The sequence below is a fragment of the Lolium perenne genome, chromosome 7, assembly GCF_019359855.2.
Source record: "Lolium perenne isolate Kyuss_39 chromosome 7, Kyuss_2.0, whole genome shotgun sequence".
NCBI classification, from domain to species: domain Eukaryota; kingdom Viridiplantae; phylum Streptophyta; class Magnoliopsida; order Poales; family Poaceae; genus Lolium; species Lolium perenne.
In genome coordinates, this window is record NC_067250.2 from 92039261 (window position 1) to 92064321 (window position 25061).

The 25061-nt window shown below is 41.9% G+C and overlaps 1 long non-coding RNA gene across 3 annotated transcripts; it reads left to right on the forward strand.

The window, feature by feature from the left end:
- The first annotated feature begins 19489 nt into the window (after positions 1-19489).
- LOC127316664 (uncharacterized) lies at positions 19490-24724 on the forward strand. 3 transcript variants are annotated; one of them, XR_011749118.1, is made up of 6 exons: positions 19490-19725; positions 20200-20349; positions 20936-21958; positions 22054-23246; positions 23360-23513; positions 23910-24724. It is a non-coding gene; the product is annotated as an uncharacterized lncRNA (long non-coding RNA). The 3 variants fall into 3 exon arrangements; XR_007860558.1 differs by having other exon boundaries at positions 20936-21967; positions 22054-23513; XR_007860557.1 differs by having other exon boundaries at positions 22054-23513.
- The last annotated feature ends 337 nt before the right edge of the window (positions 24725-25061 follow it).

Consider the following 25061-nt stretch of genomic DNA (forward strand, 5'->3'; position numbering starts at 1 on the left):
CCTTGCCAAGAACCACGCGCGTGCATGCTTGGCATGCACGAACAAGCTATGCACAGGCAGCATGCCGCCTGTGTTTGTGGCGGCAGGACCCAGCTCTGTCCATCAATACAAACAGCCGGTTAACCCAACTAAACGTGCCGCCACGCCCAACGGTGGAGGGCTTGCCGCCACAGCTGCCGGCGGCAGGTGCCACGTGTTGGCTAGCAGGTCCTGCCGCCATGGAGTGGTGGTCTTTTTTGGCAATTATTTTGAGAGGTGGTCCTTTTTGACAATTTATTGGTACATGTGATCCTTTTTATCAAAATTTCGTCAAACAAATGGCACATGCTATGAGAAGCTCTTTGGTTCAAAAGAAAGGGGAGAAGACTACAGTCGATCTTCAGGGTACAATGAGGAATGCCTCATCTACGAAGACTGCTGGTGAGTCTCCTATCCCTTTTGAGAATTCATCTAACAAAACTATGCACACTACATCTATATCTTTAGTTGAGAATGATTCTGTATCTCATTGCCCTTCTATAGAGGAGGTAATCGCATTTTGGGGAATTCTGAAGCCCACTATTGGTGTGAGGTCGAGTACCCGGTTGGGTGGCCAGCCTAATGCAGACATGCCTCAGATGGAAATGGCGATGAAGAAGGCGCAGTTGCGTGATGAGTCTTTCTCTTCAGGTCAGTTAACAATCCCCATGCACTCTATTATTAATATTACAGATTCTGAAATAGTTAAGAGAGCGGATCGCTTAATATATTCTTAGGAAATTCAACTGGAGAGATAGGTAAATCTATTAAAGGGCTTAAAATGGTGGAAGAGGAACGTATTTTAACGATTTTGGAGAAAAAAAGAATGAGATTGAGAATATGGAGGAAGGTTTGGAGACTCTTGTATTGTCAAAAGTATCCACCTTTTGTGAGGATTTGATAGATGATGATGATATCCCACTGGATTTAGATGATCACCTGGAACATCTTAAACCAGTGGTGAAGGTTAAAAAAATTATACAAAGGAAAGTATATGATACTAGCAATATCCGTAAAAGTACTAGGAAAAGATTTAAAAAACAATTTTCATAATGCAGAATCTAAAAGGTATTAACTGGAATCCAGGAGTTTTGGTGATACTGCGAAGCATTTGTTTGTCAAAGAGGCGATTCGGGAACATAAATTAGACTTCATTGCTTTGTTGGAAGCTGGGAGATCTAATTTCTCGATCCCTTTTTTAAAGCAATTAGCGGCAGGATATAACTTCTCTTGGTTTTGCTTACCACCACATGGTCGCTCAGGAGGTATTATAGTGGGAATAAACTCGATACACTACAAGTGTTAAAAGTAAGTACGGGAGATTTTTGTGTTAAGCTTCATATCAAATGTAAGAGAGATGGATTTGAATGGATTCTGGTGCCGGTCTATGGGGCTGCCCAAGGTGAGCATAAAGAAGAATTTTTGGCTGAATTAGTGGGAACTTGTGAATCTGAAACGCTACCTATGTTGGTAGGAGGTGATTTCAATATTATTCGTAAAGGGAGGAGAAAAATAATAATAATTTCAAAGCGCGTTGGCCTTTTGTTTTTAATGAAATTATTGAGCACGTGAACTTGCGTGAAATTGCTCTCACTGGGAGACAATTTACATGGGCAAGTAGGAGAAATGAACCTACATATGAGAAGCTAGATAGAGTTCTAGCATCAATCTCGTGGGAACAAAAAATTCCTTTAGTGACTGTTAGAGCTTTAACTAGAGCTGATTCTGATCATACTCCAATACTAATTGATTCAGGAGTGAAAGCACACCTGGGTAACCAAGCAAAAATTTCTTTTGAGCTACATTGGTTGCGTCAAGAAGGTTTTTTTGATATGGTAGTAAAGGAGTGGAACTCAGTTATAGGTGGAGCTAGTCCGATGGAAATTTGGTTGAATAGACTAAGACACATGAGAAAATTCCTTAAAGGATGAGCAAAAAATCAAAGTGGAAAATACAAGAAAGAGAAAGAGAGATTATTAAAGATCATTGATCATCTGGATTTGAAAGCAGAAACAAACATTTTGAATACAAATGAGAAAGTGAGGAATTAAAAAAAGACAAATGATAGTCTGAATAAACTAAGAAGAGAAGAGGAGTCCAAATGGGCCCAGAGAGCGAAGGTAAAACATATTCAGGAAGGGGGTAATAATACGAGATATTTTCACTTAATAGAAAATGGTAAACACCGAAAGAAGAAAATCTTCCAACTTGAGCAACAGGAGGGGACTATTGTTGGGGAAGATAATTTAAAGGTCTATATTACTGAATTCTATAAGAAATTATTTGGAGCACCGGCACCAACTAGTATTTCCTTAGTTCAAGAGGAGATTCATGATGTCATGCATTTCAACAATTGAGAATGAGATCTTGACGGCCCCTTTTACTGAAGAGGAGGTTTTTCAAGCAATTTCACAAATGGAGCTGAATAAAGCTCCTGGGCTGGATGGCTTTCCAGCCGAGTTTTATCAAAAAAATTGGGAAGTAATAAAAGGTGATCTGATGGCTTTGTTTTCACAGTTTACTAATGGGGACTTGCCTCTTTATAAACTGAATTTTGGAGTTATCACATTACTACCCAACAAACAAAATGTTGTTCAGATTCAACAATATATACCTATTTGTTTACTTAATGTATGTTTTAAGATATTCACTAAAGTTGGTACTAATCGCATATCGGGGGTTGCCCCGAGAGTTATAAAGCCAACTCAATCAGCATTCATGCCAGGTAGGAATATTTTGGAAGGGGTAGTCATACTTCATGAGCTACATACTAAGAAGATGGATGGGGTGTTATTTAAGATCGATTTCGAGAAAGCATACGACAAGGTGAAATGGCGTTTTTTACAACAAACATTAAGAATGAAAGGATTTGCTCCAGAATGGGGTAGATTAGTGCAAGAATTCGTGCAAGGAGGTAGTGTTGGGGTGAAGGTGAATGATGACATTGGTCATTATTTTCAGACAAAAAAAGGTCTAAGGCAAGGGGACCCTCTATCTCCAATGCTTTTTAATATTGTAGTGGATATGCTTGCCATCTTAATTGAACGAGCCAAAGAGGATGGTCAAGTAGGAGGATTAATTCCACATTTAGTTGAGGGAGGTCTCTCTATACTACAATATGTCGATGATACTATCCTTTTTTTGGAACATGATCTCAACAAAGCTGTTAATATGAAACTAATTTTATGTCTCTTTGAAGAATTATCGGGACTTAAGATTAACTTTCATAAGAGTGAGATTTTTTGTTTTGGAAAGGCAAAGGAGGAGGAAGACCAGTATAAGCAGATCTTTGGATGTGATGCTGGACAAATTCCCTTTAGATACTTAGGTATTCCAGTCCATTACAGAAAACTCAGGAATGCAGATTGGTATCCGGTAGAAACACGGTTTGAAAGTAAATTAGGATGCTGGAAAGGGAAGCTACTATCCTATGGTGATAGGTTGGTTCTTATTAACTCGGTATTAACTAGCTTAGCGATGTTTATATTGTCTTTCCTGCAAATACCTATTGGGGTACGGAAACGTTTGGACTTCTATTGATCTAGATTTTTTTGGCAGTCCGACAAAAACAAACAAAAAATACCGGCTTACAAAATGGAATATTGTTTGTAGACCGAAGGATCAAGGGGGCTTAGGTATTGAAGTTCTTGAAATCAAAAACAGATGTTTATTGAGTAAATGGCTTTTTAAACTTCTTAATGAGGACGGGGTGTGGCAGGAATTGCTACATAACAAATACCTAAGACAGAATACATTATCGGAGGCTCAAGCGAGACCTACTGACTCTCCATTGTGGAAAGGTTTAATGGAGGTCAAACAGGAGTTTTTTTCTAGGGATTTTTTCAAAGTGGGTAATGGTTTGAGTATCCGCTTCTGGGAAGATACCTGGTTAGGCAAGACTTCTTTGGCTCAGCAATATCCGTCTCTATATAACATTGTCCATCATAAGAATGTCACAGTCGCACAAGTGCTAGGCCAATCACCGCTGAATATTACATTTCGTAGAGTGTTAAATGGTAATAAATAGATTTCATGGTTGGAATTATGTCGGAGACTCATGGTCGTACATTTGAATGATGAGGAAGATCGTTTTGTCTGGAATTTAACACCAAATGGTTTGTTTACAGTTGAAGTCGATGTACGAAGATCTTATGTGTGACCATACCCCCTTTCTAAGAAAATATCTATGGAAGGTTAAAATTCCGCTAAAAATTAAGATTTTTATGTGGTTCTTGAGTAATAAGGTGTTGTTAACCAAGGACAATCTAGCTAAACGGCATTGGAATGGGTGTACAAAATGTGGCTTCTGTGGGGAACATGAGGCAATCCAACACTTTTTTATTGAATGCCCTTTAGCTAAGCTCTTATGGCGTACGGTTAATTTTACTTATGATCTTCCACCTTCCACCAATATTACTAATATATTTGGTAATTTGTTAAATGGAGTAGATAGACAATCTAAGGCTTATATTCGGATTGGGGTTTCTGCTTTATGTTGGTCTATTTGGAGGAGCAGGGATGATATATTTTATCACGAAAAAAACCCTCTTTTCATTTCTTGCAGGTTATCCATATGGTTTCCCATTGGGTCCAGCTTTGGGCCCTGCTCTCTCCGGAGGGGCAGCGAGATTCCATGGTTTCTGGATGCACACGGCTCCTGATGGTCGCTCAGGATATCTTGTGCCAGACTGGTTGGCGACATACTAGAAGGCTATGTTGATATATAGTCATAGTATGTTATTCTTTCGATGGTTGATTCTTGTATCAATCTTGATGATGCGTGAGTTGTAAACAATAATACTACTTTGAACCTTTTTCTAATAAATGGTCGTGTGCATCGTCATGATGCAGAAGCCGGGGAATACCCCCATTTCGAAAAAAGCTGACTCTGTTGTGGACATTAATCTCAAGTTCGGAGTAGCAGTACCGGCCTATTAGTATACTAGTGTAGTGAAGGAAGGGGGAAAAGGAGGAGGGTGGATTCTGGATGATCGCTTTGTACGGGCTATTGATGTTTTAGCCTACATGACACAATGAAGTTACTTCTGGGTAGCGTGTGATGTTGCGCTCTGGTAGTTAAAGTGTAGGGAAGGAAGGGAGAAATAGGGTTTGATACAATTGTTCTGCATTTTGCTACAAGCAATAGAAAATCGTTGCTATTATGTCTCCGGAAAAGTAGGTTTTGCTACAATATAGCACTTCTTTTTCTCGAACGAGGTCTCCGGCGATGTTGGTTTTGCTACAATAGCATCAATTTTTTGCTACAATATCTCTGGTGAGGTCTCTATCAACGTCTATGTTTATCTTTTGTTTCATGGATCAAAGTTTTCTTTCTGCAAACATGGTCGGTTTTGCTACGCTGTTTATGGAAGCAAAAGCGGGAGAGAGGGGCATACTAGTTAACCAGACGGTGGAATTTCGCTCCATCCAATGGGTGGCGATCCAAGGGATCAGGGTTTTCATCCACCCCCGGGGGACGCTCAGCGTTGCCCTCTACTCCCTCCGTTCCTAAGTACTCTACATTTTAGGTCTAAAATTTGTTCTGAAATACTCTACATTCTAACTTTTAGTCAACAAGAATACGAAAAAAGAAGCGATCCTCCTATATCTATTGGATGTCACTATTTTCAATGTAGCTCGGATTGGTTGTTTACCAATTTAAGTAGTACTAATAAATTCAATGTAGACTAAAAGAGAACAGAGGGAGTATGTTACTGCATATGTTCAGAGATAGACTATGGTTTGCTGCCTATCAAGGTTGCTTAGAAAAATAAGGTTCCATAATGCAACGTTCTAGAGTAGTCCCTTCGTTCCAAAATGTAAGATATCTAAGGATTAGTCAAAACTCAACGTTTTTTTAAAGTTTGATCAACTTTATACACAAAAATATAAACATTTACAGAATCAACATAAATAGATTCACCATAAAATATATTTTCTTAATATGTCCATTCGATATTGTAGATGTAATTTTTTTTTGAATATTTGGTCAAAGTTAGTAAAGTTTGACTTTAAATCAGTCCTTAGACGCTTTACATTTTAGGACGTAGGAAGTATTAAGTAGTAGTACCATTTTCATAGCTGCATACTGGACATCGGCTATTTGCGAACAAATCTTAGTGAGACATGATGAACTAAAAGAGATGTATGGTCGTGGAAAACGCATCGAGTGGCGTTTCCCGACTGGGCGGTCTCCGGCTCTCCGGTGCCGAGCAACACTGCCGAAAACAGCTCGTTTGCTATCATCACTCGTCGAGAGTGATGCTTCAGTATTAGGCAGGATGCAATATGCAACAACATTTCCTTTTTTCCAAAGAAGAAAAGGTGACCTACTCGCCACAAAAACCCTCTTGGTGCGTTGCCGTTGTACCATTGCAGTAGTAGTTGAGGTGCTCGCAGTCTACATGAACTTTGTATTCTTAGGGGACTCTGCCCTATTTGGGGGCCTTTGAGATGGAAAAGCTTGGAAAGCATATATGTTCGTGTAGCAAGGGAAGGGGAAAAGGAGGAGGGCGCATTGTGGATGATCGCTTTGTACTGGCGATACTGTAGCCTCACAGGTGTACGCTGTGGCAGCCGTGGATGCATCGCCATAAAAGCCTTCTACTATACCTAACATGAATGAAGATCCACGCATGATTTTCGTTTTTTCCTTTCTTCTCTTTTGTCTTTGGAGGGGACGATGCTTCTTCGGTTGTGCAAAGAGTGAAAGAACGAGAAGAAAAGGTCTTTTTATTGGGTTTGGCTACGGAGTGCCCGGTTACCAATTTGTCTTACACAGTGCGCCCCCTTAAAATGGAAAACTTTCCGAAAATAATAAGTGGTCCCATGCGGTGACAACGACCGGTATCCGGAAATAGTAACTACAACCACGTTCAGCATATGCAGGCCACCCACGCTTTAGCAAAACTCCGCACTTATTTTCTCCGTTCCAGTTCGCACTTATTTTCCTAGGTGAGCTCATAAACAGATACAGCGTCCAACCCTGTTCTATAAAATTAGTGGCGTGTGTAGAATAAAACACAAGAAAATGGTGTTTGTATTTCAAAACTCTCAGGGAGACAATGCATACCATAAACTTACATCCTCGTATGAAAGAAGCAATCATACTAGTACAGTGACCCTTCCAATATACTGGATGTACAAAAATGATAAAAAATACATCCCGTTGCAATAAATTACATCTAAAATTGGGTGAACAAATCAAGATCTTCTATCATTCGGGATGTAAAAAAATAGGTAAAAATACATATAGTTGCAAAAAGTTACATATAGAATTTGAAGGCTATTACTATTGTTACATGCTCCCAAAATTTTGGATGTAGAAAATTGATCTTGGTGCATCCTTCCACAAATTCTATATGTATAAAATTACACTTGTTACATCATCCATAGTTCTGGATGTGGGAAGATTGGCTATCTATGCGGCACAGCAATTGGGAGTTCACACAGCTACTCGGGCGAAGCAAAAATCTCACCGTCGTGGAGGACATGAGGTTCTCGGAGTGGAACGATGTAGACGCCAGAACTTTCCCGCACGTCTGGGGCGCGAGCTACATCTCGTGAGCGCCGGCGTCGAGGTCCGCCCCGCTCGGCCCGGAAGCGAGCTGCATCTCGCTGGCGCCGACGTCGAGGTCTGCCCCGCACGGTCGGGATCGACATGGACGCGCGAGCTGCATCTCGCAGGCGCCGGCGTCGAGGTCCGCCCCACGCGGCCGTGACACGAGCTGCATCTCGCAGGCGCCGGCGTCGAGGTCCGCCCCACGCGGCCGTGACGCGAGCTGCATCTCGCCGGCGCCGGCGTCGAGGTCTGACCCGCGCGGCCGGGATCAACATGGAGGCGCGAGCTGCATCTCACCGGCGCCGGCGTCGAGGTCTGGCCCACCCCCCGCAAGATCTCTTCTCCGCCGCCGCAACAGGAGGTAGCTCGCCGATGGCGAACGCCTCCGCCGTGCGACCTGCTCCTAGTAGTACTCGCGTCACTCTGCTTTGGCTGATTTCTTCCATGTACTGTAGTTTGTACTTACCAGGGATTGGGAGGAAAAGGAAAGTAGATAGAGATGGGGAGAGGAGGTCACGAGGCATGTGCCGCTGCGTTGTCGGTTTTCACCATGTGATGGCATCTGGGCAGGTGGAAGGAATCTCACGTGAATGTGTCCCGCACACGTAGCTAGGTTGGTCCCGCGTCGACTTGTGTGCGCGCATCTCCACACAAATCAGATCGGACGGTAGCCGCGGGTGAGCACTCGGTAACGCCACAGGGTGCGCAGGCAAGAATTAGATTTAGCGCTTTTTATTCGGTTAACCGGTGTGGACAATGCGACTATGCGAGATGAAGGCATCAAGAATGTGAAATGGTCCTAATTCAGCCATTTGAAGACTTTGTGCGAGTGTTCGAAACTTTGAATACGGTGTTGTGTGTACCCCTCTATGTTTCAGAAGCAGTATTTTTTTTTCGAAAATGGGCACTTTACTACTTTAAGCAATAGACCCGGTCTCTGCATAGATAGGATGCACACAGCCGTACAAATATCTTGTACAAACCATCCAACAATAAAGACCAAAGTTCTCGATAAAAAACTAGCTAGGTAGATCCAGGCGAAGATCACGCTGCCACCCATGTTGGAAAAAAATATCCCTCGCCGTATCCTCTAACCGTGAAGACACCTCCAAAAAAAGGTCTTGATGCTCCATCCGCTGGAGAGGCACCCATGAGCGAAGCGTAGTTGTGCACCGGTATATAACCTGCATAAGAGAGGAAGAAATATTATTGAAAATCTTGTTATTTCTACATAGCCAGAGCGACCAAATAATGACATCCTCTTTCTCCCTCCCTCCCTAATATATACATACATCGTCGTTTCGACACAATTTAAACACTAGAAGAGCCACACTCCAATCCTCTTTCTCCCTCCCTCTTCCCAGGTGGCCGAGAGTCCTACAGCTGGGCATGGGCAGCCCGGCCCGGACGACCCAGCCAGACCCGGCCCGAAAATCCCGGGCCGGGTCGGGCTTGCACTTCGGGCGGGGTTCGGGCCTGAATTTTGAGCCCGAACGTTGGGCCGAGCCGGGCTCGGGCTTACAGATTTTGCAATTTAGGTAAGGTTCGGGCCAGGCTTCTCGGACCGGGCCAGGTTTTTGCCAGTTCGGGCTGGGTTCGGGCTCGATTTATAGGCCCGACGGTCGGGCCGGGCCGGGTTCGGGCTTGACATTTTAACTTCGGGCTTTTTCGGGCTTGGCCCGAAACCCGGCCCGGCCCGAGTTTTGCCCAGGTGTAGCCGAGACCCACCCGCCGCCATGGACAAGTACAATGTGCTGAAGAAGAAAATAATACTCCGTAACTAAGACGGCACCCGACTATAATTTGGATCAGTTAGCTTGGGCCGTTGATAGTCAGTATTTCAAAAGCATGAGAAACCATGTTTCTTTGATCCGACACCTGGAGTACAGCTACTGAATGTAGCTGAAAACAAGTGCCGAGGATTGCTCTCATTATCATCTTCTGTGCGTTGATGAACACCAAAGGAAGAAATCATCTGAAAACGAGAAGCTACTTAGTCACATGCTAATGAGAAACTAAGAACGCAGCGTATAGCCAAGTCGAAATTAGGGATCGACTGAAAGACACCAGGAGGTATGTATCTTCAGTGCAGGTTGCATGAGAATTTGGACTGTCCACACTAACACTCCGTTTGGAACCGGTGGGGATCTTTCCCCCCTGTCATCCTCAAAAAAAAAAAAAACTCCGTTTGGATGTTTACGTTGGGAGGTAAATGAGCCGCGCTGGGATTATCACCGCTCCTGAACCTGTACACTCCGATGGATTTTGTATAGCTTCCACAGTTCCACTACCTCCGTCGAGTCAGAATCCACAGCAAGAGATTGAGCTCCAAACTGTTCTGCCAATTTTAGGTTGTCGAGAAGAGCAGACGTCTCCATTGCAGCTACATCAATTGCATGATCAGTGTGTCCCAGAGTCTATAATTGCACCGGTTGCTCCTTTCCTGTCTCCGGATCATAAGCAGCGTCGATATTTAGTTTGTGAACTCCAGCTGCAGGTTTTGCCCAGCCTCCTCTGCAGACTGTATTCCCAGTACCTAAGCTTAGAACAATTTGCATCAATGCCTTTGATGTTCAGCACCATCCTCATTATATTTGACACAGGTTCTTTATTCTTAATCTGTCTTCTAAACCACCAAATATACCAACTTGCCGCCATGATAGTAGCTACTCTATTCACAATATAGCATATGACACAGGTTCTTTGAGCACAGTACTTCCTCAAGGATTATACACCCTGATCGCTCCATTGCTAGTGTTGCCTTTACACACCCAAAGCTCCAGACCTCCCATACCTCTTGTGCTCTCGGGCAGCTGAACGCTAATGTACACTAAGAGCATCTTCACTGGCAGTTTCGATAGTGGTCCCGATAGCGGCCCCGGTAGCTATTTGGGGGAAGGCGCTGTTTTTGGTCTCACATCAGCGCGTTGTCGAGTCCAATAAAAGCGCCGGAAACCCCGTGGCGGCCCCTTCGCTAACAGTGCGAATCGGGGGCGCCGGTACTCTCGTCCACGCAGAAAGCACCCGCGGGGTCCTTCTGCCAGCCAGGTGCGCCGGTTTCCCCCTCCTCCCACCCCTGCCCGAGACGACTCCCACCCATCGCCGTCGTCGCCGTTGCGTCCTCCGTGCTTGCCTTCCACCCCGCATGTCCAGAAACCGCCGGCCATCGACACCGTCGCCCCTCCCTCGACCAACCACCGCTCTTTCGTCCGGAATAGAGGTCGCTGCCACCGCCGCCCAACCGTCCCGCACGCATGCTGTTCGTAGGATTGCTGTGATGGACATCAACGATGAGATGTCTGTGCAGCTGCTCATGGAGGAGGAGAACACTACCGCTGTCCGGTGGCAGCAACAGCAGCTGATTCTGATGAGCCTCCTCCGCGTTCGCCAGCCCTTCCTAGCCGTGCCTCGACATGGCGGTTGAAGGCCATGCAAGAGGAGGAATGTCGAACGGCATCGTCAAGTCAGCGCCATGCTGCTTGAGTGCGACAACTTAGCCGGTGATGGTACTCATTCGCCGAAGGAATTTCGGCCTCGGTTTAGGATGAACAAGGATTTGTTCATGAAGATTGTCTTCGGCGTCAGGAAGTACGACGACTACTTCATGAGCAAGCAAGATTGCACAGATTTGTTGGGCTTCTCCTCAATCCAGAAATGCACTGCTGCAATGTGATGTCGTGCATACAAAGCTCCTCCAGATAGAGCCAATGACTACCTGCGCATGACGGAGTCGACATGTTCACAAACTGTCTACAAGTTTTGTCGAGCCGTCATAGCGGTGTTTGGTGCGGATTATTTGAGAGCATCAAGGGAAGATGATACAACTTGAATCCAATGTATGCTACATTTGTGAAGACAATCCCGACTCTAGTTTAGAAGATGGACGCTTATTTTACGACATGCCAGGAAGCAGCTTGCAAGGATGTTGAGCGTGCTTTTAGGGTGCTTCAGCAGTGTTTCTCCGTTGTCAGGTACCGTGCTCTCACTTGGTTTGAGTCTCAGATGTGAGAGGTGATGAGGGCATATGGCTCAGAGGTCAAGCTCGCGCCATCTCGCCCTCCCTGTCGCGTATGCGGGTACAACGGCGGCGGCTTCCTCGGGAGAGGAGGATGCGGCGGCGATCCTTGGTGCGGGACATGTGCTCGAACTGGCGCGAGGGAGACCGGATGAGGCGACGGTGCATCGATCGACAATGGCGACATGCAGATCAGGAGGCAGCACGAGGTTTGCTTCCCCCTCCTTTCTCTATCTCTTCCTCTCTATCTATCTCAGCAGATTTGATGGAGCTCGACGCAGCGGAAGAGGAGGCAAAGCCAGCCGGCGAATCTTGAGCGAAAAAGTGGTGGATGGACAACCTAGGGTTGCTGCTGGAAAAGTCGGAGCGCCAGATCCGCAGGCTCCCATATCTTCTCCTTCCTTTCCAGCGTTGCCATCACCGTGCAGCCTGCTGCAGCTGGTATTTCTCTTTCTTTATCCCCACCCACAAACCTGTCTCTCTCTATATTTCTTTAAGATTTGCCTCTTGTTCTTGGCTTTTGTTCAGATAGAAGGGCCAACTTGGGAGAATCGATTTGGTGAACATGAAGGTATGATCAGCTTCGCCACTCCTATTTGCTAATTGTATGCATTTTTGTTCATCTCGATTAATCCTTGCCCAGCTCATTTGTAGAGATATGTGCAGGTTGTATTTCTCGATTAATCCCTTTAGTTATTGTTGTTGATGATGCTGCTTCCCTTAGTTTCTCCACCCTTTTTCTTAATGTTTCTTGAGTATTTGGTTAATTTCTGATAGGATTGAACTATATGTTATTTCTTTGATGCTCATGAATCGCTTGCAGGTAGATTGTAGATACCAATAGAAAACAGTTTCTTCACACCAGGTTAGCCATTGCTTTGCAAGCTGAGATAATGTGTGTACAAGCAAGAGAGCGTGCTTGCGCGACGGCGCCGGTGATTCTTCCTGCCAAGCCGCTGGACCACAGGTTGCTTTGGAAGTGCTTGATGTCTACGTTCCCCCTCCTTTCCTGTAGACAGTGTTGGGCCTCCAAGAGCAGAGGTTTGTAGAACAGCAGCAAGTTTTCCCTTAAGTGGATCACCCAAGGTTTATCGAACTCAGGGAGGAAAAGGTCAAAGATATCCCTCTCATGCAACCCTGCAACCACAAAGCAAGAAGTCTCTTGTGTCCCCAACACACCTAATAGGTGCACTAGTTCGGCGAAGAGATAGTGAAACACAGGTGGTATGAATATATATGAGCAGTAGCAACGGTGCCAGAAAATACTTTGCTGGCGTGTAGTTGATGGTGGTAGTATTGCAGCAGTAGTAACGCAGTAAAACAGTAAACAAGCAGCGATAGCAGTATTTAGGAACAAGGCCTAGGGATTATACTTTCACTAGTGGACACTCTCAACATTAATCACATAACAGAATAGATAAATGCATACTCTACACTTTTGTTGGATGATGAACGCATTGCGTAGGATTACACGAACCCTCAATGCCGGAGTTAACAAGCTCCACAATTTGTTCATATTTAAGTAACCTTATAGTGTAAGATAGATCAAAAGACTAAACCAAGTACTAACATAGCATGCACACTGTCACCTTCATGCATATGTAGGAGGAATAGATCACATCAATATTATCATAGCAATAGTTAACTTCGCAATCTACAAGAGATCATGATCATAGCATAAACCAAGTACTAACACGGTGCACACACTGTCACCTTTACACACGTGCAGGAGGAATAAAACTACTTTAATAACATTGCTAGAGTAGCACATAGATAAATTGTGATACAAACTCATATGAATCTCAATCATGTAAAGCAGCTCATGAGATTATTGTATTGAGGTACATGGGAGAGATGAACCACATAGCTACCGGTACAGCCCCGAGCCTCGATGGAGAACTACTCCCTCCTCATGGGAGCAGCAGCGGTGATGAAGATGGCGATGGAGATGGCAGCGGTGTCGATGGAGAAGCCTTCCGGGGGCACTTCCCCGCTCCGGCAGCATGCCGGAACAGAGACTCCTGTCCCCCAGATCTTGGCCTCGCGATGGCGGCGGCTCTGGAAGGTTTCGTGGTTTCGTCGAACGCCTCGTGGTTTTCGATCCAGGGGCTTTAAATAGGCGAAGAGGCGGCGCAGAGGGTCGAAGGGGCGACGACACCATAGGGCGGCACGGCCGTGGCCTGGGCCACGCCGGCCTATGGTCCGGGGGCCCAAGGCTCCCCTCTGGTCCTTCCCGGGTGTTCTGGATGCTTCCGGTGAAAATAGGAACTTGGGCGTTGATTTCGTCCGATTCCGAGAATATTTCGTTACTAGGATTTCTGAAACCAAAAACAGCAGAAAACAGGAACTGGCACTTCGACATCTTGTTAATAGGTTAGTTCCAGAAAATGAACGAATGTGACATAAAGTGTGCATAAAACATGTAGATATCATCAATAATGTGGCATGAAACATAAGAAATTATCGATACGTCGGAGAAGTATCAGCATCCCCAAGCTTAGTTCTGCTCGTCCCGAGCAGGTAAAACGATAACAAAGATAATTTCTGGAGTGACATGCCATCATAACCTTGATCATACTATTTGTAAAGCATATGTAGTGAATTCAGCGATCAAAACAATGTATATGACATGAGTAAACAAGTGAATCATATAGCAAAGACTTTTCATGAATAGCACTTCAAGACAAGCATTAATAAGTCTTGCATAAAAGTTAACTCATAAAGCAATAATTCAAAGTAAAGGTATTGAAGCAACATAAAAGAAGATTAAGTTTCAGCGGTTGCTTTCAACTTGTAACATGTATATCTCATGGATAATTGTCAACATAGAGTAATATAATAAGTGCAATATGCAAGTATGTAGGAATCAATGCACAGTTCACACAAGTGTTTGCTTCTTGAGGTGGAGAGAAATAGGTGAACTGACTCAACAATGAAAGTAAAAGAATGGTCCTCCATAGAGGAAAAGCATCGATTGCTATATTTGTGCTAGAGCTTTGATTTTGAAAACATGAAACAATTTTGTCAACGGTAGTAATAAAGCATATGTATCATGTAAATTATATCTTACAAGTTGCAAGCCTCATGCATAGTATACTAATAGTGTCCGCACCTTGTCCTAATTAGCTTGGACTACCGGATCATCAAAATGCACATGTTTTAACCAAGTGTCACAAAGGGGTACCTCTATGCCGCCTGTACAAAGGTCTAAGGAGAAAGCTCGCATTGGATTTCTCGCTATTGATTATTCTCAACTTAGACATCCATACCGGGACAACATAGACAACAGATAATGGACTCCTCTTTTATGCATAAGCATGTAACAACAATTAATAATTTTCTTATATGAGATTGAGGATATATGTCCAAAACTGAAACTTCCACCATGGATCATGGCTTTAGTTAGCGGCCCAATGTTCTTCTCTAACAATATGCATGCTTAACCATAAGGTGGTAGATCTCTCTTACTTCAGACAAGACGAACATGCATAGCAACTCACATGATATTCAACAAAGAGTAGTTGATGGCGTCCCCAGTGAACATGGTTATCGCACAACAAGCAACTTAATAAGAGATAAAGTGCATAAGTACATATTCAATACCACAATAGTTTTTAAGCTATTTGTCCCATGAGCTATATATTGTAAGGTGAATGATGGAATTTAAAGGTAGCACTCAAGCAATTTACTTTGGAATGGCGGAGAAATACCATGTAGTAGGTAGGTATGGTGGACACAAATGGCATAGTGGTTGGCTCAAGTATTTTGGATGCATGAGAAGTATTCCCTCTCGATACAAGGTTTAGGCTAGCAAGGCTTATTTGAAACAAACACAAGGATGAACCGGTGCAGCAAAACTCACATAAAAGACATATTATAAACATTATAAGACTCTACACCGTCTTCCTTGTTGTTCAAACTCAATACTAGAAATTATCTAGACCTTAGAGAGACCAAATATGCAAACCAAATTTTAGCATGCTCTATGTATTTCTTCATTAGTAGGTGCAAAGTATATGATGCAAGAGCTTAAACATGAGCACAACAATTGCCAAGTATCACATTACCCAAGACATTTATAGCAATTACTACATGTATCATTTTCCAATTCCAACCATATAACAATTTAACGAAGAAGAAAATTCGCCATGAATACTATGAGCTAAGAACACATGTGTTCATACGAACCAGCGGAGCGTGTCTCTCTCACACACAAGCATGATGTAATCCAATTTATTCAAACACAAACAAAAACAAAAACAAACCGACGCTCCAAGCAAAGCACATAAGATGTGATGGAATAAAAATATAGTTTCAGGGGAGGAACCTGATAATGTTGTCGATGAAGAAGGGGATGCCTTGGGCATCCCCAAGCTTAGATGCTTGAGTCTTCTTGAAATATGCAGGGATGAACCACCGGGGCATCCCCAAGCTTAGACTTTTCACTCTTCTTGATCATAGTATATCATCCTCCTCTCTTGACCCTTGAAAACTTCCTTCACACCAAACTCGAAACAAACTCATTAGAGAGTTAGTGCATAATCAAAAACTCACATGTTCAGAGGTGACACAATCATTCTTAAAACTTCTAGACATTGCTCAAAGCTACTGGAAGGTAATGGAACAAAGAAATCCACCCAACACAGCGAAAGAAACAATGTGAAATAAAAGGCAGAATCTGTCAAAACAGAACAGTCCGTAAAGACGAATTTTAAAATGGCACCAGACTTGCTCAGATGAAAATGCTCAAATTGAATGAAAGTTGCGTACATATCTGAGGATCACTCAAGTAAATTGGCATAATTTTCTGAGTTACCTACAGAGAATTAGGCCCAGATTCGTGACAGCAAGAAAACAGTTTCTGCGCAGTAATCCAAATCTAGTATTGACTTTACTATCAAAGACTTTACTTGGCACAACAAAACACAAAACTAAGATAAGGAGAGGTTGCTACAGTAGTAAAAAACTTCCAAGACACAAATATAAAACAAAGTACTGTAGCAAAATAACACATGGGTTATCTCCCAAGAAGTTCTTTCTTTATAGCCATCAAGATGGGCTCAGCAGTTTTAATGATGCACTCGCAAGAAATAGTATTTGAAGCAAAAGAGAGCATCAAGAGGCAAATTCAAAACACATTTAAGTCTAACATGCTTCCTATGAAAAGGAATCTTGTAAGTAAATAAATTCAAGAAGCATAATGCAACAAGCATAGAAAGATAAAACAAGTGTAGCTTCAAAAATTTCAGCACATAGAGAGGTGTTTTAGTAACATGAAAATTTCTACAACCACATTTTCCTCTCTCATAATAACTTTCAGTAGTAACATGAGCAAACTCAACAATATAACTATCACATAAAGCATTCTTATCATGAGTCTCATGCATAAAATTATTACTACTCCCAACATAAGCATAGTTATTCTTATTAATTGTAGTAGGAGCAAATTCAACAAAGTAGCTATCATTATTATTCTCATCATCAAATATAGGAGGCATATTGTAATCATAATCAAATTCACTCTCCATAGTAGGTGGCACCAAAATACCAATATCATTATAATCATCATAAATAGGAGGCAAAGTATCATCAAAGAAAATTTTCTCCTCAATGCTTGGGGGACTAAAAAGATCATGCTCATCAAAACCAGCTTCCCCAAGCTTAGAATTTTCCATATCATTAGCAACAATGGTATTCAAAGCGTTCATACTAATATCATTGCTACTAGCATGCAAATAAGATTCCATGGGTTTTTTAATTTTCGCATTAAACCATTCATGTCTTGACTCAGGAAATAGAATAAAAAGCTCACAGATGTTTTCCATTATGCCTTACTAGTGTAAACAAGAAACAAAAAAATGCAATTGCAGGATCTAAAGGAAATAGCTTTGAGTACTTACGACGCCGGAAAATAGCTTAGTAGCCGAGATACGGAGTGTGAGTACCTTTTACCTTTCCTCCCCGGCAACGGCGCCAGAAAAGTGCTTGATGCTGTCCAGGACTGGCGCGTGGTTGATGAGGGAGGAAATCCCTATTGTGTAGCTTTCTGGTCCCCGGCAACGGCGCCAGAAAAGTGCTTGATGTCTACGTTCCCCCTCCTTTCCTGTAGACAGTGTTGGGCCTCCAAGAGCAGAGGTTTGTAGAACAGCAGCAAGTTTTCCCTTAAGTGGATCACCCAAGGTTTATCGAACTCAGGGAGGAAGAGGTCAAAGATATCCCTCTCATGCAACCCTGCAACCACAAAGCAAGAAGTCTCTTGTGTCCCCAACACACCTAATAGGTGCACTAGTTCGGCGAAGAGATAGTGAAACACAGGTGGTATGAATATATATGAGCAGTAGTAACGGTGCCAGAAAATACTTTGCTGGCGTGTAGTTGATGGTGGTAGTATTGCAGCAGTAGTAACGCAGTAAAACAGTAAACAAGCAGCGATAGCAGTATTTAGGAACAAGGCCTAGGGATTAGACTTTCACTAGTGGACACTCTCAACATTAATCACATAACAGAATAGATAAATGCATACTCTACACTTTTGTTGGATGATGAACGCATTGCGTAGGATTACACGAACCCTCAATGCCGGAGTTAACAAGATCCACAATTTGTTCATATTTAAGTAACCTTATAGTGTAAGATAGATCAAAAGACTAAACCAAGTACTAACATAGCATGCACACTGTCACCTTCATGCATATGTAGGAGGAATAGATCACATCAATATTATCATAGCAATAGTTAACTTCGCAATCTACAAGAGATCATGATCATAGCATAAACCAAGTACTAACACGGTGCACACACTGTCACCTTTACACACGTGCAGGAGGAATAAAACTACTTTAATAACATTGCTAGAGTAGCACATAGATAAATTGTGATACAAACTCATATGAATCTCAATCATGTAAAGCAGCTCATGAGATTATTGTATTGAGGTACATGGGAGAGATGAACCACATAGCTACCGGTACAGCCCCGAGCCTCGATGGAGAACTACTCCCTCCTCATGGGAGCAGCAACGGTGATGAAGATGGCGATGGAGATGGCAGCGGTGTCGATGGAGAAGCCTTCCGGGGGCACTTCCCCGCTCCGGCAGCGTGCCGGAACAGAGACTCGACCCTGCATCTTGGCCTCGCGATGGCGGCGGCTCGGAAGGTTTCGTGGTTTCGTCGAACGCCTCGTGGTTTTCGATCCAGGGGCTTTAAATAGGCGAAGAGGCGGCGCAGAGGGTCGAAGGGCGACGACACCATAGGGCGGCGCGGCCGGGCCTGGGCCGCGCCGCCTATGGTCCTGGGGGCCCGTGCCCCCTCTGGTCCTTCCCGGTGTTCTGGATGCTTCCGGTGAAAATAAGAACTTGGGCGTTGATTTCGTCCGATTCCGAGAATATTTCGTTACTAGGATTTCTGAAACCAAAAATAGCAGAAAACAGGAACTGGCACTTCGGCATCTTGTTAATAGGTTAGTTCCAGAAAATGAACGAATGTGACATAAAGTGTGCATAAAACATGTAGATATCATCAATAATGTGGCATGGAACATAAGAAATTATCGATACGTCGGAGACGTATCAGCCATCTTTGTGGGTAACTGTGAAAAAGGATTCGTCGGTGAGGTTGGTATTCACTTTCTTGTGCTTTTATCCTCAGTATTCATAAAACTTTTATAGAAGATCACGAGTCCAGTATTTGGTTAAATGCTGGAGGGATTAGTTGGTTCTTTCAATAGTGCTTGGTTAATTTCTGGAGGGATTAAATGATACATGCATTTTTGGTTTATGCTCAATGAGTGCTTGATGATCTACTTGAGATTAGATTTATAAATACCAACAGAAAACATAAAATTGGGTTTTATTTTTGTGAAGCTATGTGCTGTAGATGAGCAAGTTTGTGTGAATTTGTGATTTTCAGCTCCTTTTGAATTTCAGTGATAACTATTAAAGGCTAATTTTATTTCAGGGAGTAAAGCATCAGTGTAAACCCATTATTGAAGTGGTCATGGCTACGGAAGCTAGCCTGCACTTGATCTCCAGATTATGTTGGAGGTTACTAGCAGGAAAGATTGTTATCATTCGATCGCGTTTTGGTGGTTTAAAGAGGATGTGCACAGGGAAGGCGGCTTTCGCTGGTGTGTGGTATGATCTCCATCTCTGCCAACTTATGTTTTGTTATGATTGATTTGAATGGTATAATTTTTGTGCTTTCTCTATTGTGCCATCTAAGAATGATATAATCTGGTTTCATTTTCCCCACAAATGGTTACCACAGAGGTCACACCACGTGCTTCACAAAATCTTGGACTTTCCAAAGCTTTCCATAGAAATAATTAGCTAGCTACTTCAGTTACTAGACGGATTTGCTTGCTCCCCTGTGTGCTTCATCGCCGTCTTCTGGTCTATCTCCCAAAGGTTCATCAAAATTAGATAATAGGGTGGATGTTATTGGTTTTTCAAAATTAGAGAATAAGAAGAATGTGATTCTCATGATGTCCTATTTTATAATTCTTCTTTTGTGTTGTTCGAGGGAGCTATCAGTAATATCATTTGCTCTTCTTATCATAATCTTGCAGATTTCTTTCTTCCAATTAAGCTTCATTTTCATGCTTACAGGTCATAATATACTACTGGTGTTTCAGATCTTCACAGTTTGAGCACTCAAAAAGCAAAGTACCAACAGGGGACGTTGTATTCTTCAAAGGTATGGTCCGTGAGGCAATCAACAATAAATCAGCTGATCAAAAGAGAGGAAAGACAATCACGGTATAGCACTTAGACCTTGTATGGGTTTCCTCCTACAAAACAACAATTTGCAGCGTATGCCTCTTTTTTCCCATATGATTTTCATAGCTGAGCTAATATTACTGAATCTTGGTTAATCCAAATTCTCGTGTTAGTGCACTAAGTTTAATTCCTGAGTACCCTGTATCAGAGTTTGCTAAATGCTCTTTCTTTAGAATTGTCTATGCTCATCATACAAAGCTATAGACTGTAGTTGTATATGCTCTACACTGTAAGCATTTATGCTGCTGCTTATGTGCTGATCCATATTTTAATTTTCCTAAGCTTGTTTTTTACGTTTTGTCATACTACATTGTACGTTGAGATATCAAATTATCAATGTTAAGCTGGTTAACCAGTACTTATTAGGCCTTCCGTAACTGAGTGTACCTTCAAAGGCACTTCAATGGTTAAGTTGATTGAATGTTGTCTGGCTAACCAATACGTTTCAATACAATAAGTTATATGCTCTATTTATTGGTGTTTCCTTTAGATTGTTCGCAGCGACATGTGTTATATCCATAGCTAACTCGTTGTTAGCTTGCTTATAACTGTTAATGCCTTGCAGGTCTCTGAGTGGATCATCTCACGGTACATCACTAAAAAGGTCATGACCTATTGACGTATCAACTTTTTTACTTGTTGCAGAGTGATCAGTTCTTTTGACTCACATAATAATTTTAGATGTGCAAATGTAATGCCGTAGCTTATATGCCTACCATAAGTATATATTACAGCTCATCGCAAGTCACTTTTTCCTGAATGTTTGTATTAGCTTATGTGATCAATATGTAATTAATAAGTATGTATTGTTTATAATGGAAGTCATGGAATTAAAACGAAGCTCTTCTGATGTACAATTCAAAATAAATCTATGGACTGAACACACGCCGGTACTATAGGGGAAACACACCATGATTTTTTGATATTCTGTTTTGATTTTGTTCGTGCAAGTGGAAAAGTACAAATCTTGATGAAACACCATGTTTTTCTTTCATACAAGTCGATGGCATGGCTTTGCACTTGGTAAACAATCTACATCTATGGATTATATGTCTAGAGGTGCTTGTTGTTTCACCACGGACATGTTATATAAGCTATATATTGTAAAGCTAATATTTATCCTTCAATATATAATGGAAGTTTATTTTGATTTCTGTTTTCTGCATCTTTGGTAAATATGCTAGCTCAAAAAGGGAGATCTTATTTTACCAATGATCACATGGTATGCGGTTGCCCATTATACCAAAAATAGATTGGGTTAGAAGTTTATCTCTTCCATTTCATTCTGTATACAATGTTTTGTAGTACCCTCCTTGACTAGGGGTAGCTAAAGAAACCTATTTGGCTGTATACATGATGTGATCTTCGCAAGATAATTTTTCAGATTACTGAATGTTCATTGATCTTTCTTTATGCTTCCCGACTTCCCGCTGCTATTTTCAAAGTCTGGATGCTTAGTTTTTCATTGTTGGTTTGGAGCATTTAGGAAAACTTCTATTTTTGCAGGCTAGGTGCATATGTAATGGATATTCTGGCTCGAATCTATTATTCATGCCACAGTGGGGTGACCTTCTCTCGATCCTCTAGCGTAAGCGCGGTCTCTCTCTCTCTCTCTGTTGCCATATGCTATGGTTTTTAGTTTCGATGGACTAATTACTGAATCTGGCTCATTCTTGTGAATAGGTGAAGTAGAAAAATGGCGTGAAATGGAGGATGGCTTTAGTTTGTCAGTTTTTTCATTCCGATGTAATTTATTTATCGACAGCTTCTTGGCCAATATATTTCCAAATTAATACATTAAGTGTTTTTATTGTTTACAGGGGAACCTGGTTCTTTTCCTTGGCCCAACTTGTTGTGTTTGCTTAGCTGATCATAGCTCTGCAAAACTAGACCAAATATAGTTTGCAAGGTAGGGTGTATTAGTGTAATGCAATTTTGTTGTCGAGGTAATGGCTCATACTACCATGGCTTTATGAAACGACTGCCTCTGTGGCAGTAGGATGAAATGCACCAGTATGAAGCTGGGCCTAACCATGTTGTATGTTCTTTCTAGGAGATCAAAACATGCTTCTTTTTTGCCCTGCCTACATCTTGATGTGGGTAATGCTACTTTTCTGGGGCCGTGATATTACTATTAGACTAAGGATCGTTTGGCAAAAAATCATATCAGCCTTCTCTCTAATAAATAAACTTAATAATATGTTATAGCCTTCTCTCTAATAAGTAAACTTAATAATATGTTATAGCGCATCATTACCATATAGAGCAATGTGACTTGACAAGTGGATGTTGTAATTCCTGTTTGCATAGAATGGGAGTTGAGGGTTGAGTTGTGCAATATTTGGCTATGGTTATTCTATTACAAGTGCATAGAGATGTGGATCTGTATTGATTAGTAATCTTCGAGTTCATAAGGTGTTGTAAAACTGTGGTTCTCTTATGAATTAAGGTTTTTCACTGGTGCCTCGGCTACAAAAAGTTATATACTTTGATCGAGACCAGGAATTACTTTGGTATGTCCTGCCAAGGCATAATAATAGAGAAGGTGGTAAAACCTCACCCATTCCTCAATTAATTTGTTCCTGCAGCTAAGGAAGATGATAGTGTTTGCTATATGTACGTATAGATCTCTAGGCACCCCTTTGGTTTAAAACTTAAATTTACCCAAAAAGTTCTTCGAAAGAATACATGCTTCCCTTTTTAGTCATCCTATATGTAGTTGCCAGCTATTGCTTGAATAATGGAACATGATTCATGCTGATTATTGTGACCAAGAAAGTGGGCAGAAATGTTTTATGTTATTAGTTATTGTTTAGTTTCAGCCTCATTGTGGAGGAAGATGTCGCGGCAATGTGGAGACTAGGCGGACTGAAGTGGTCGTCGACTTGCCTCTATTAGATTTTTTTTACTATTTATGGCCTTAACATGAATTCATAAGAGTGTTTTTAATGGTATTTCATCAAACTTATCAGTATTTATTTTGCAGCAGGTGTTACCTTCTCGACAAAGGGCAGAAAAGGATATTTATGGCATTAATATGAATTTTTGTGGTGTATATGAATCATGACATATGAAGGAGCAAGGATTGAGGACATGTAGATGCAACTTCTGGAGCATCTTGTTGACGAAGGTTTCATAACATGGTTAGTTTTACTTCATTCCGTCTACATTTATTGGTTATATGAGCATAGCTAACTTTTTTGTTGGGATATCCATATATACATAACTGGAAAGGAATTATTCATTTACCACTGTAACGTATTGTTTGGAACACAATCTCTCTTCTTTGATTACTAGGAGCTGCTGGCAAAAGTGCATGCATCTTTGTCTTTGTTTGGGACTAATGCTTGAAAATAATTATCTTGTTGTGAAGTGGTGAGAAACTGAGAATTGTACTGAAACTAATGATATATGCTCGATGTCGAGCTGCTTTTGATGGGCTGGAAAAATGGATGAACGTTTCATATAGTTAACCAAATGCATATGTATCCATTTCTGAACCCAACGCTTATGTTCGATGCTTCTCCTTTACTTGACAGGTATTAAAGACGTAGAGGAACAGAGCCACTTAACGCCATGTTGGTCTCCTGAAGGTCATCTGAAACCCTTATCTATTTTCTTTCAATCAGCTGGAATCTATTGCTATTGTCTACCATCCTAGGAATCAAAACTTCACAAAAGTAATAAGGTGGGTTGTACTTTATCCGTGGGTTTCGTATAAAAAGGATACATCTCAGATTGTTAAACTTCTGGAAAATTATATCTGAAGCAATGCACCCTGTACCCTGTACCATACCTAATGCACCACTCAATTTTGAACTTTACCCTTCACTTCTAGGACTACGTCAGTTTCTGTTCTTCTCCATTTTCCTGATGCCAACTTTTGTAGTGGCTGAGATTGTTTGTAGTTACGAATTTGACCAGATTCTGGGAATTGTTCCCTGTGAAATCCCTGGCGGCAACGCCTGCACTAGAATAATATCTTGATCCTTGGGACTTTGTCTCCCTTGCCTGTACTGGAATAATATCTTGATCTTTGGGACTATGTCTCCCTTGAATGTTGCTTGTGCTTCCAAAGACAGCATTTTGTCTGGGTTACCTATTAACATAGTTGATGCAGTATGCAAACATCCTACATAGTCATGAGTTCTAGGAAGTTTCCTCTCCCTTGTGCAGTCAAAAATTGCTGACAAGTCATTCTTATTATGTCAGAGCTTTTCATTACAATATATCCTTGCTCGTTCTTTGTTCTCTTTGATCAACCTTTTTACGGTTATTGCTAGCGACCAATTCTGATTTGTATTGGTTCAACATAGTTTATGATTAAATATATAATTGCAAGGTCTTCGTTCTTGGTCCCTGCAACCAAAGTATTAGTTGTCTTATTGTTGATTCATTTGCGTTTTATTTCTTGCTGATTGTTTCCATGATTTCACTTACTGGTAAGGTATGGCTTCAATTCAGGCTCCGGTTCGGTCTTTGGGCTGGGGCACAACGGGTCATCCTATGTATTAGTCGTCCATTAGCATATTATTAATACGCTTTAGTTTCTACTGATTTAGGCATTTTTCTCATGTATTGATTTTGCCATTTGCGCGATAGCGCAACCGGTCATCTAATTCACACAAATGCGAGCTAAGAGCAGCCAATCCTATACACTGACTAGGTCGATGCTTACTAGCCACCGCACA